A 13059-nucleotide genomic window follows, 5' to 3' on the forward strand; every position below is an offset into this window, starting at 1 on the left:
TATTGTGTACAGAGTGGAACTCGGTAAAGCTGGTCAAAAACAAAAATAACTGAAAAAACTGAGCAGGCCTGATAGCACCTCGGAGAGGAATACAGTTAACTTTTCGAGTCCTTGTGACTCTTCATCAGAACTGAGGTAATATATGAATGAGTTGAAATATCAGCTGGTAGAGGGGTGGGGGGAGAGATAAAGCTGTAGTGAGGGCCAGTGATAGGTGGAGACAAAGAAGAGATTGCCAAAATGTCATGTATAAAAAGACGAAGGGCTGCTGAAGGTGGTGATACTACCTAAGCAATGTCCTAATGGGGACATCAAGGGGAGCAAGGAGGACAAGCGAATGGCAGATGGCCCTAGTGGGGTGGGGTGGAGGGAAGGGATCAGAATGGGATAAACGATATGACAAAGCAATAGATCGAAAAAAAAACTATGAAAAAGGCAGGAAATGAAATCTATATATATACATATAAATATATATATATAAAATTATTGGAAATTGGGTTTCGGAAAGGGGTTGGGGATTGAGGAAAGAGTTTATGATCTGCAATTGTAGAACTCCAAAGTAAGTCCGGAAGTCTGCAAAGTGCCTTGGCAGAAGATGAGTTGTTGTTTCTCCAGCTTCCATTGAGCTTCATAATAAAGCTCTTATTAGTGTAAGAGAAACAGGGGCTAGACAATCACTCATTTTGTGGGATAGTGATATTTCTTGTTCTGAGTGAACATTGCAATTACCTATCACCCACACATTTGCCGACTGATGGAAACACACAAGCTGCTTGAAAACATTTGTGATGGACCTCACTTTCCTCTCTACCATTATATATTGAATCCATCTTCTTCCCACCTTCCATCTCGTTGCCCCTTTTGCAGCAATCTCCCCCAACAAGGTGTACCAGCAGACATCCTTTGGACCAAAGATTGGAAAAAAGAAAGGTTACTAATAAATTGCTTCTGATGAAACACATCTTGTCAAAAGTCAGGCTGTGATCTGCCATGGCAGGAGTGCCCATGGTTAAGAAAATTTGTGACAGGCCAAGGTCCCAGTGCAGCAAAACTGCACAGGAGCCATCTCATTATAAACACCTTATGCAGTTGTGGGGAGACAAAACGAAAGCTGCACATGTCCCATATAAATGCAAAGTTGTGATTAAACGGTGTGCATTCTCCTAATGAGTGGTGATTGCTTGGGTCCAGGGATTATTATTGGCAAAATATTAAAAGTAACCACGTGTTTATTGTGTGTGTGCATGTGTGCAACCAGATTTTTCTAAGAGACAGAGGAAATCTTGAAAAAAATTCTCAGCATGTCTGGCAGTATCGGTGAAGAGAAACAGATTTATCGTGTCGAGTATGTTTGACTCTTCTTCAGAACTTTTTTTATTGTCAATGTTTGTTTACAAATATTTGTGCTAATGAACGCTTGCTTATTGTTTTTGCTCATATGCATAAACTAGGTGTTTATTGTCTCTGTGCTTGTGTTTACGTTACCATTATGTTCTTATTCTACAGACACAGCAGTGAAAATTAGGAAAAATGTCCGGATCATAACCAGCATTGCTGTAGCTACATCAGAGAGAAAATACAATCGTATCTTCTTTGCCTTCTGTCTTATCCCGATTCTAGACCTGCTCATTCGTCCCTAAAAATAACAAGTATGGCTGACGGCATTACGTGGTTATCACTCTCTTGTTGCTGAGTCCCATCTCCCTCATTGCGGTTATCTTGTGTATTCATCGATCAAGATTCTGTGTTTGAATTGTTACCTGCCACTGCGATAATACGCAAGACTTTCTGTATTTGCATGCACTTCTTCAGCATCCAAGGAATTATGAATGGTGCTGAACATTGCCCAATAATCAGCGAGAATTGCCACTTCTGACTTTATGATTAAAGGAAGGTCATTGATTAAGCAGCTGAAGCTGGTTATAAGGAGGAAAATAACCCGAGGAACTCCTGCAGTGATGTCCTGGAGCTGCAATGACTGAACTCCAACAACTACGACCATCTTCCTTTGTGCTGGGCATGACTGCAAACAGCAGGTATTTCCCGTGATTCCCATTGACTCCAATTTTGTTCGAGCTCTTTGATGCCACACTCGGTCAAATGCTTCCTTGATGTCAAATGGTGTCACTCTTCACTCAACTCGGGATCTCAGCTATTTTGTCGATGTTTAAACCAAGGCCGTAATGAGGTCAGGAGCTGAATGAAATTAACAGAACTACAACCGATAGTCAGGCAGCAGTTAATGTCTTTTGTCATGTTCCAATGGTATTTAAGAGGCAGCCACATTGTTGCGGATCTGGAGCCATATGTAGGGAAGACCAGGTAAGGAAGCCAATTTTCTTAAAGTGTATCATTAGTTAAGCAAATTGGCTTATTTAAAACGAATGAGTGATAATCAAGGCCAAAAGCCTTGTTTTTTTTTATTTTAATTTACCATCTACCGCAGTGGGATTGGAATCCGACTTACTGATTCTTCGAGTGAAGCTGAGCGCAAACTGGAGGAGCAGCACTTCATCTTCCAACTAGTCACTTTACAGCCTTCCGGACTGAATACTGAGTGCAACAATTTTCGATCATGAACACTCTCCTGCATGCCCACCCACTTTCCGATCACTTTTTTTTCAATAATTTATATAGATTTTTATTTTCCCACCTATTTCCATTATTTTTAAAATTATTTCCATCCATTGTTTTATCTCTACATTTTAGCCTATTTCGATCCCTTACCCACATCCCACTCCACTCCACCCCCACTAGGGCTATCTGTGCTTTGCTCATCCTGCTTTCCACTCTTAATGTCACCTATGAGCACATTCCTTACATAATATCATGACCTTCGACACCTCTTTGTCATTATGTCTCTGACTATCTCCACCTATCACTGGCCCTCTATCCAGCTCTACTTGTCGCAACCTCCCTTAAAACAGCTTATATTTCACCTCTTTTCAATATTTCCTCAATTCTGTTGAAGAGTCTTACGGACTCGAAATGTTAACTGTGTTCCTTTCCACAGATGCTGTCAGACCTGCTGAGCTTTCCCAGATATTATTATTTCTGTTTTGGATTTTCAGTATCCGCAGTTTTTTTTTTGTTTTATCCTGATAACGTTATCATGGATTTCTGCAATACTAGTCTAATGAAAATGTAACTATGCCATCGTCCCTTCTTGGCTGAGGTTAGACTGATGGAGCGGTAGTTGGCTGGGCTGGATTTGTCCCACTCTTTGTGAACAGGACATACTTGGTTAGTTGACCATATTGCTGTGTAAATGCCGGTGTTGTAGGCTTGCTGCTATAGCCTGGCTAGTGGCGGCAAGCACTTTACCACAGGTCTTCAGTACTAACACTGGAATGTGGTCAGGGTGCAATAGCTTTGCTGCTTCCAGGACCTTCTGCCATTTCCTAATATCAAGTGGAGCGAATCGAATTGGTTTAAAACTGGCACCTGCAATGCTGGGGACAGGAGGAGGAGGCTGAGATGGATCATCCACTCAGCACTTACAGCAGAAAATGGTTGCAATTCCTTCAGACTTGTTCTATGCAATGATGTGCTGGACCTCACATCATTGCTGTTGGAATATTTGTGGAACTATCCACTCCCTGGAGTTCTGAATTATTGCACCATTCACCACTAGAGGTGACAGGACTGCTGAGCTGAGAACTGATCCGTTGATTGTGGGATCGCTTAGCTTTGTCTACTGCTTGCTGCTAATGCAGTTTCTCGTGCACATATTCCTGGCATGTAGCTTCCCCACTTTGAAATCTAATTCTCAAGGATGACTGGTGCTGCTCCTGGTATGACCTCCTGAACTTCAGTTGGAAACATGCTAGAATCGCCGATGTAATTGTACTTGTGATTGGGGGAAGAGTTCACAGATTGTAGATTTATACAATTGTGGTGCTGATGACTCACCACCCTTCTTGGTTACCCAGTTTTGAGTTGCTACATCTTTTCACGTTCCCTCTAATTAAGCAGGGGGTTGTCGGGCGGAGGGGGTTCGGGTTTGGAATTCTTTAACGTGAAGTCATTACAATGATTGAAATTTAAATGCATTCACATAATCAAATATTGTAATCACATCAACGTCATCATAATAATCATCATCATCAGTTCCTCGAAAGGAGGATGACCACTTCCAGGGTTCAGGATTTGTGTGTCCACAGGTGCCTCTGCAGACCAATCCTGGAGTCACAGATCTTAATGCAAAGAGGACAGGAATTTCTCTGATGAAGGGGATTTGTTGAGTCAGGGTTCTGTTCTCTCTCTGTCCACTTTTGTCACATCTCCAGCAGCAGAGATTATGTGGTCAGTGTCTGACTCTGTTGCACTTTGTTAGAGGAGGGAACTTCCTCTCATGCAGTGATATCATTTTGCCCTCTTTTCAATATGGCCATCAGAGTAACCTTAAAACATTTTTTCTGTGCTGACACATTGAGATCAGTTATCATCCTCAATGTGTGAAAAGAAGAGCTACTTCAGAAGCTGATTGTTTGACACGTGGATGCAGTGTGCAGGCCAGTGGAGTTCATTTCACATGGTCAGGGTTGTGATACCAGATGATATGTTCTCAGTGAGGATGCTGGGGTTTGTTCACATGTCTTTCCGCTTGACTTTGAGCTTCCTGTGGAGAGATTTCTGTCCGAAATTCTCCAGCACTCGGATGTTTATTATGTAGTTGACCCAAAACTCAGTGGCATGTAGAAGGGATATGATAACAAGCACGTTGGTGGTCTTGCTCAGGATTTCTCTTACTTTTTTCACGAAAATTTGTAAAGGGGTGTGTCCACTACCAGAATTCTGAAATATCAACATTTTTTCACTGTTTAGGAAGGATGATAAATCAATCAGTGTGAACCATAGATACAAATCCCTTCTGTCCACTGTGTGGATGGTTTTCACACGAATCATCCTGAACAGCCCCCTACCAGTTATTGAAGACATATCTCCGGAGACACAGTGTGGATTCTAACAATCCTGGTGAAAAACACACATGATCTTTGTCACTCGGCTGAGCTATCAGTTTTGTTGCTATGTTGTTTGGTGGAGAAATATTTATCAGGACACTGGGGAGAGCTCCCTGTTCTTCTTCGAGATATTGTCATGGTATATTTTCAATCAAGCCCAAGAGCTGGCTTCCAAAATTCCTACAGATAGTCTATTCCAGATTAAAACAATACTGCATTAAAGTCAATATTCTCTTTATTCCTCCTCGGTCTCTTTCACTATTTACTGTAAATCTTGTTCTTGTTCCTTGTTCCACTGCAAACAATTTATCCTTACTCTCTCTAAGCTCAGCATTAATTGGAGACTTATATTCAATTGGCCTTTACCTTGAATGATCGCAGTAGACCCTCGCATTCTTTCTGATATGTAGTGGCCCGGGTTAGACACTATTTCACAGCTGAGCACTGACCAATGATTTTTAAAACTTTAACATAACTTCTTGTTTTTGTATTCTCTGCCTTAAAAATAAAGTCACACACCCTCTGTGTATTTGAAGCAAACCTATCAAATTGTCCTTCCAGTTATTAACAAGCGTGTAGATGTTGCGCTCTGTTCCTGCACACTGTTTAAAATTCACGCATTGGGTGGATTTTCCCTCTCCTGATTCCTCCTCCCAAATGTAAACTGCACATGTCTCCGATTTAAATTTCAATTTCTCTGTTCTCTCCATTTCACCAAGCGGCGTATATTTTCCTGAGCCTTGCTATTGCCCTCATCACCGTGCACATTTCCGGCTCCCTGCTATCTTCAAATACGAATAGATTACACCAGAAAAAAAATGGGCCATTCAGCCCCTCGATGTTGCTCTGCTATTCAACAAGATAATGAATGAACTCTTTGTCTTTCAAATTCTGTATTTGCCTTTACCCCCGATTGCCTTTCATTTAATTGATAACATGAATCCACGTAGCACTGCCTGAAAAATATTTAGTGACAAGGCCTGCACCACCTTCTGAAGCAGGAACTTCAAAAATTGCACAGCACTGAGAGAAGATAACAAGTTCAACAGATCTGTCATAAAAGGGCACCCATAATTCTAAAACTGTTCTCTCAAGTCCTAGAAATGATGTAATTTGTGTAGAATTCCTTTGTCTTTTATCTGTATCATAAAGAGCAGTGCATCTGATATCGATCCCTGGGTAGCGTCACTTTAAATTACCCTCCAATCTGAATAACCATCAGCCATAAATTTTCTCAGCGTTCTGTCTCTTCACCAATATAGCATCGATACTGTCTCTGCCTATTTAATCCATAGGGCTCAGTTTCTATCACAACTCCACTACAAGACACTTGACCACACTTTCTACAAAGACATAACCTCAAGCACACTTACCTCATTTACACTGTCGTTGCTAAGACAAAGGCCGACATTAAACTTATAAGATATGATTTCCAATTGACATTACCGTGATTCCGTTCATTTTTAAACCTGATTTTCTTACAAAGGAACATGTAGTTCTGTCCACGATTATGTGCTTCAGAAATGTTACTTTCATCGACACTACCCTGGCAGTTCCAGAGCGTGTCACTGCCTCCTGTCATAAAAAGGAGGCTGGGGCATTTAGAAACCTCCAGTCCGCTGGCACCACTCCCAAATCGAAGGAGGGGCCCGAGCGTTCGCTATTTCCCCCATTCATCCCTTCAGCAACCCTCATATATCCCACGCAGACCAGGTAAATTTTCTAATTAATGGTGACATAAAAATATGGGATTGAAAAGAGTGAACATAACATGTTTGTTCAATGACGGTAATTAATGTCACTCGTCATGGATCATAATTGTGCCACTGGAGGCTTTGACTCTTCTATTAATAAGGGACTCCTTTCAATGTTTATCACATAGTGTCAGCGGGAGCATCCCCTCCGACACCGACAGGGATCAGCGGCTCCAGAGGGAGGGAGAGAAGTGATCAGAGCCTGAGAAAAATAGAGTGGAATATTGCAACAATGGATCAGAACCTGAGAACAATAGAGTGGAACGTTACAACAATGGATCAGAACCTGAGAACAATAGAGTGGAACGTTACAACAATGGATCGCAATCTGAGAACAATAGACTGGAACGTTACAACAATGGCTCAGCATCTGAGAACAATAGATTGGAATGTTACTAGAATGAGTAGTTTATCCATGTTGTTGCACACCCTTTCTACACAACACTGGATGTCATTAGCTTTGCGCATCTATTTCATACTTCAGGTTATTCAGTTAGTTTATTATCCCATCCTGGCTATTGTTGGTGTCCCTGGTAAGTCTCTCTGCCCAGTTATATATATCATAAAACATATTTAACTTCATTGTTGTTCTTGTCGTTTGAACTTTGAGAAGATGGAATCTCTTATCTTCACTTTTTCTCAGAAATGCTGCTCCCGATCTACTGAAAGCACCTTGCCCCCTGGCCAATAACTGAAATAGAAGGAGGCTGTTCACAACGTGTGCGATCTGTTTGAACATGAGCTGACTGCTGACCCCCTATTCTCTCCATTCCAAATCTTGCCCCCTTCCAAAACATCACTCATGAACACCCCACCTCAGGCCATCTGATGAATAAACCCTCACTTATGCTTCAACCCAGACTCACCTATCGCTGCATACATAGGTTATCGTGGTCAATCTCTCAGTAACCTATCTTCATAAACCCCAGCTTATCCTAAACAATACTGTCCATATTCTAACTCGCAACAAATCCCGGTCAGCCATCATCCCTGTTCTCAATGAACTGCATTAATTCCTTATCTGGTAACACCTCATTTTTATGATTATCTCCCTTATGATTTGGTCCCTCCACGGACTCAATCCTGCGATTCATTCTAACCCCTCTGTCATTTTCATTTATTCCTGCAAATTGTTCTGCTTTAAGTGTTATGCAGTTTAATTTTAAAGTCAATGTGTTTTGCTCAATATACCCCTCTGCATATGAATCTGGTTTTTGTAGGGGGTTAGAGTCACTGATGCCTCAGTTACGATACTAAAACCATGAAATGGTTTGGGCTGCGCTGTCATTAATTTTCCAGCATCTCCTACCTGGTAATCTATGTTGGACAGACGGTTTCAGCAGCTTTGACAGATATCTTTCTAAGTTGGTGAGTGTCTGTCCATTGGACGGCTATGTTAGTCGGTCTCAACTGAATATATATTCAGCAGCACGAATTTGGTGCCGTTTAAATGGACAATTCATATAACTTACAGTTGAGGGACTCTGACTGACCTATATAATTGGAAAGTTAGTGGTGTTGCTGTGGGTGTTTTTTTTTTCTGGAGCTGTTGTGAGCTGCTGCATACATTCAGGGTGGACAGATGACTTGGTGACCAAGCTCTGTATAAAGTATGCAATCTATATTTACAGAGCATTGGTGACTTAAACATGATCAACATTTGGCACAGAGAGGTGAGGCTCTGTAAAGAGGGAGGACGAGGCAGCTTTGACCTACCTATCCGTATTTTCTAAGAGGACTTTACCAAACTATGCCTAACCAAGGATAAGAACGTGAGGCGACTCTGATTCAAGAAGGGGTGGCCACAGAGCTGTGTTACCTCCTTCTACATGACTTGCAGCCTCACACAAGGGTGAGGACGGTGATGTTAGTGCCGTTTAAGGTCAGATTTACATTGAAATTCTATGGATATGGAACTGCAGACAGGAGCGGATAACATATCCATCAACTACAAGCAATTTAACCGTCGATGTATCCACTAGTAATGGAGACCATCCATGCTGGGTGAGATGAATACATTGTTTAGTCCATTTGTAGGGAGAAGCATGAGTAATGGACTCATTTTTCTCCCAGGACTGAGGGATACTTCATGGTGCACTTGGCTCCACTGAGCTCACATGTCAACGTTCCTGTAATTGAAATAACTCTCAATTCATTTATTTTTCCAAATATAATTCTTTCATGGACGTGGGCAGCACTGTCTAGTTGCCCTTCAGACGTTAGTGGTGAGCTGCCATAATGTACAGCAGCTATGTGACGATGCACAGTACATCACTTTGGTGAATGTTCACCATTCCAGCAGCAGCTACGATACTAACATTCTGAACTTGGCATCCATTCCCGCAATCTTGGAACATATTTCAGAACCCGGTGTTGGCCTCTTGGAGATCGAGGTTTCTCAACACATGCCTCTAAACACACACAACCTCCATAACCGCCAAACGACCACGTGAAAATAATACGAGGATACCAAGAGCAATGGAGCCAACAGAAACATCTTGTAGCAGACCATTGGTGAGACGAAGCAACGCTTCTGATTCCTGAAACTCTCGGGATAAACAGTCCACTACACAATGGATCAGCTGTTTACGTTCATGGTACTCTGCTGCAGCCTTCATGCAGTTAACAAAAAGAGACAGATAAGGAAGCCCTCAATTGCTTTATGCAGTGATGCACTGCAGACTGATTGTTCTCACTTAAGTCTGCACTGGCCAACTGGCGAGCACCTGTGCAAAAGAGTTGTGGTGACTGTCACATTCACTACTACTGGCAGGACTATTCCTCCCCTAGAATTCAGCTGCAAGTCCTCCTGCATCATGCTCTACACACTTGTTGGCGTTATTAATGAGTTTTAGCTTTAAAGTCTAAGTTTGCTTTGTATTTCTTTATCTGTGTTAAGAAAATGTCAAATTGAGTTTTAGTTTCACTTTATAAATGTCTGCATAACTAATGGGTTTCACGATTCTGAGAAGTTAAAGCAAACAATAGCAGTAACGAACGGTGCTGTTGCCTGACAACAGGGTTTCAGATAGGCAGCCCAAGTCCCCGTCCACCCCTCGCCTCCCATCCCACCCACCGGAAACGATACACAGCAGGTTGAGTGGAATTTGAAGACAGCTGCCAATGGAGACTGCAGTCAAGGGAGAGGGAACTGGAAAGAGTATAATTTTCCCAAAATAACCAATAGGCTCCAAAGCATAAATGGTGTGGCAGAATACGACAAAGTCCAAAGAATACCTTCTGGTCAAAGGAAGAATAAGATAGCTGGAAAATGTTTGCAAAGTGATGTTTTCAATAAGGAGCAGAGTGCAAGGCTCCATGCCACAAATCTAAATGTTTTTAAAAATCTGCAGGAAACAGATTTCATGTGATATAAAGGCTTTGTTAGCAGACAGAAGTTCCAAATAAACAACTGAATGCCTGTAACACTTGTCTATGTGAGTGTGAACGAGAGTTATTATTGATAGCTCAATCGGTGAGGAAGAGTGCATAGAAGGCAAGTTGAATGGATGTGATGAACCAAGGAAGAGGAACATTGGAAGGAGAGCACAAAACCCTGGAGGTGCATCCTTGTGGAAGGTGTCTGAGAGAAAGTGTCAGTGTGGTAGATGATTCTACAAAGGGCTCTTGGAGAGTGGATGATAGAAATCCTTGTGCAAAAGATGGAATTCAGTGAGAGCGGTTGGCACACGGTGGGCCAATCAACTAGGAGCATTTGAGAACAGATGCCTTTGAGTTGTATTTTGCCCTTGCATTCAGTGTGGTGTATTTGAGTACAGGTCTCCCCTTGGTTTATGTGGACTGTGTACTTAATATGAAGAGTATAATACAGCCTTTGTAATTTGTCTAATCCTTACAAACCTATCTATCAAACTAGCTATCTACTTATCTATCAATTTATCTACGGATCTAGATATCCACCCTGGAATCCCACTTGCCATGTTGCAACATCAGCTAGGATGATATCAGTATCATCACCATCATGAGAGCATAGGCAATGCCACCAGGAATCCAGAGGTCACCTCAGGAGGAGGAGGAGGCAGGGATGATAGATTATGCGCACCCTAGACCAAAACAGGCTGTCGGAGAGTGCTTAATAAGGCTCTGATTCCCATTGGACAACTTCCCTATCCCACCATTCTCCATTGTTAAAACCTTCTGAGACACCCCAGCACAGCTTTCCATTGGTTACCATTCTGTAATATAAATTAGTAACACAAATGTGCTTATTGACATCTTTATCCAGCAACATATCCAATTATAAAAACAGAACTCAACCATTCATACTTCGGAGTTGGATTTGGGACTGTACTGTAATTCCCATCGACTTACCCAATGCTCCTACACAGTGCTTTTCCAGTGCTGGAAGCATGACTGGGGCTATGCTGCTGATTTGCAGTAGGGGCGGCTGCATATAGAGACTCGCTGGACAGCCTCAAGCAGCTGTGGGGCCTGAGGGCTCATATTGGGGATGCACCACTTCGACATGGCTAGCAGCAGCCGGGCTGATTGGGCTGACAGCAAGGACACTGGTTGAGTGGCATTGAAAGTAGAACAATTGCTCTCAAACAGAGAGAGGAAAGCAGGTTAGTTCTCCATGGAGACACTGTAATTCCCACGGGCTGGAACCTCAGCGATCATAGTTATCAACTGGAGCACAGACTCTGGCACTGCTGAGTGAATCTGCATGTCCCTTTGAGCACTGAGATGCATAACCATGATGACAGCAGCCTGAGCCTGCATGACATCAAGCATGGATCTCTAGAGAGCAGCCTGAGCTCCTACTGTGGTGATGAGATTTTGGAAAGATTCGGCCTATACTGCAGTGGAAGTTGATTCAATATCCACCAGATACAGTATCACAGCTGGGTCCGCTAGTGGTGTCATGTAGTTAATTTCCACTTCCACAAGGCCCAGCAAAGATCCCATCTGAGTCCCCTGTAACTGAACCCGTTTGTGATCACAACCTCCGTTGATCACAGGAGTTATCCTTTCCACCTGACCTGCTTGCAGCCCATTGTTGCTCAGTGATACACCACATTCATTTTCCGAATCAAGCCATCTCTATTTTACACGCAGTGCAAATATTTGAGCTGGTGGCTGTGAGTGCCCAATCTAGTGACAGGGTTTTATCTTCAGTGTTGTCATGTTTCTCTCTCCCCCGTCTTTCCCATCCGTCCTTACTCCATTACCCCTCACCCCACCCTCGCTCTTTCTCACCCCAACTCTCACCACCCTCCCTTTATCTAAGCGATGACCTGTTCTTTTTTTGGCTGTCATTGCCCAGTTTGAAATCACAAGTGGGCGATTGGGGTGAGTGGTTGTGGGTGGGAAGAAAAGTAAGATGTCCATTGCCCCACCATGATGCTTGTGCATCATCGCAGGCAGCAGGATGAGGGTGAGCTGGGTGTTCAGAAATGACATAAGGCAGGCACGTTGCATCTTCCCGAATACTTGCCGTGATACCTAATGCTACAGGCTCTGTCAAGGCGCTCCAATGATACAAATAACCACCTCCTCCCTCAAGCACAGGGGATGAAGATTTGTCTGCTCCCCTCTGCTCCCCTGCCTCTCCCTGTGTTTAAGTCGTCACGTAGTCCTGCCAACGAGAGGGGGCAGATGGTGCTGTACTGCTTTGGGTGATGTACCTACCGTAGCTGAATAGATGCAGTTACTTTGAGACAGTGATTGATGTATGTGAGGCTGTTACCAGTGGAACGTGTGTTAGAGTGAGGTGCTGATTGTGAATATTAGGCATTAGTCCTGATTATTAGTGATTGTCTTTTTCTTGAGTGATGGGGGTGCATGCAATTGAGCTGTGTGGGCACATTGAACTCCTGGCACTGCTGCCAGATACTCGGGGTCACAAGTCTTACATTGACCCCCGTCCCACGTGTTCCCATCCCCATTCGGAGGTTGTTCCTTTTGGGACTGCAGCCCCTTCACCCACGGAAATATGTACTCTACACCCTGTAAAATTTTCCCCGCATATATGTTCTATAAACTTTAATGAATCATCATAAATCTGTGACTTCCTGTTGCTGAAATTTCAGCTAGTTGAACAAGTTTCACGTTAATCACTTTTATAAAAACATTCATGAATTTGAAATCTAGATTTAATCTTCCCTTACACGTAACCTCTCTACAGAGACAGTCCCAGCATTCCCAATCTCTCCTGATTTTGGGAATCATTCAAAAAAATCAGGTCTGAATCTTCACCACATATTCCATTCTTCCCAATGTCTGATGATTTGAATTGGACAAAACCCTCACACCAGGGTCTAACTATTGCTGTTTATATAATTAATAATTCTACCTGCATTTTTTCATGTATGTCTGTA

The sequence above is a fragment of the Carcharodon carcharias genome, chromosome 20 (genome assembly GCF_017639515.1).
Source record: "Carcharodon carcharias isolate sCarCar2 chromosome 20, sCarCar2.pri, whole genome shotgun sequence".
Classification (NCBI taxonomy): Eukaryota; Metazoa; Chordata; class Chondrichthyes; order Lamniformes; family Lamnidae; genus Carcharodon; species Carcharodon carcharias.